The sequence below is a fragment of the Penaeus monodon genome, chromosome 23 (genome assembly GCF_015228065.2).
Source record: "Penaeus monodon isolate SGIC_2016 chromosome 23, NSTDA_Pmon_1, whole genome shotgun sequence".
Taxonomy (NCBI): domain Eukaryota; kingdom Metazoa; phylum Arthropoda; class Malacostraca; order Decapoda; family Penaeidae; genus Penaeus; species Penaeus monodon.
Genome location: NC_051408.1, coordinates 33585799 through 33586022, shown reverse-complemented (window position 1 = coordinate 33586022; position 224 = coordinate 33585799). Strand labels below are relative to the sequence as shown.

At 45.1% G+C, this 224-nt stretch overlaps 1 protein-coding gene across 1 annotated transcript in view; it reads right to left on the bottom strand.

Moving 5' to 3' along the window:
- LOC119588212 overlaps positions 1–224 on the bottom strand; it is a gene marked incomplete in the record, with an annotated part of 16649 nt that overhangs the window by 14950 nt on the left and 1475 nt on the right.

Genomic DNA, 224 nt, shown 5'->3' with positions numbered 1-224 from the left:
TTTACGTCGTTGGCCATTTTTGTTCTGTTGGACGTTGAGTACCCAGATATCACCATTTATCTGGGCTTGCTAATAATTCCATACGACAGGAAAGCCATGACTTGCACATTTTACCACCTGCGGCGGTCGCTGATCGTTACGCACAAGACGGCCTATTACATATACTGTGTGTGTGTGTGCAGCCATCTCTTCTTTTCCTTTGTCATAAAGGAACGGCTTTGCAA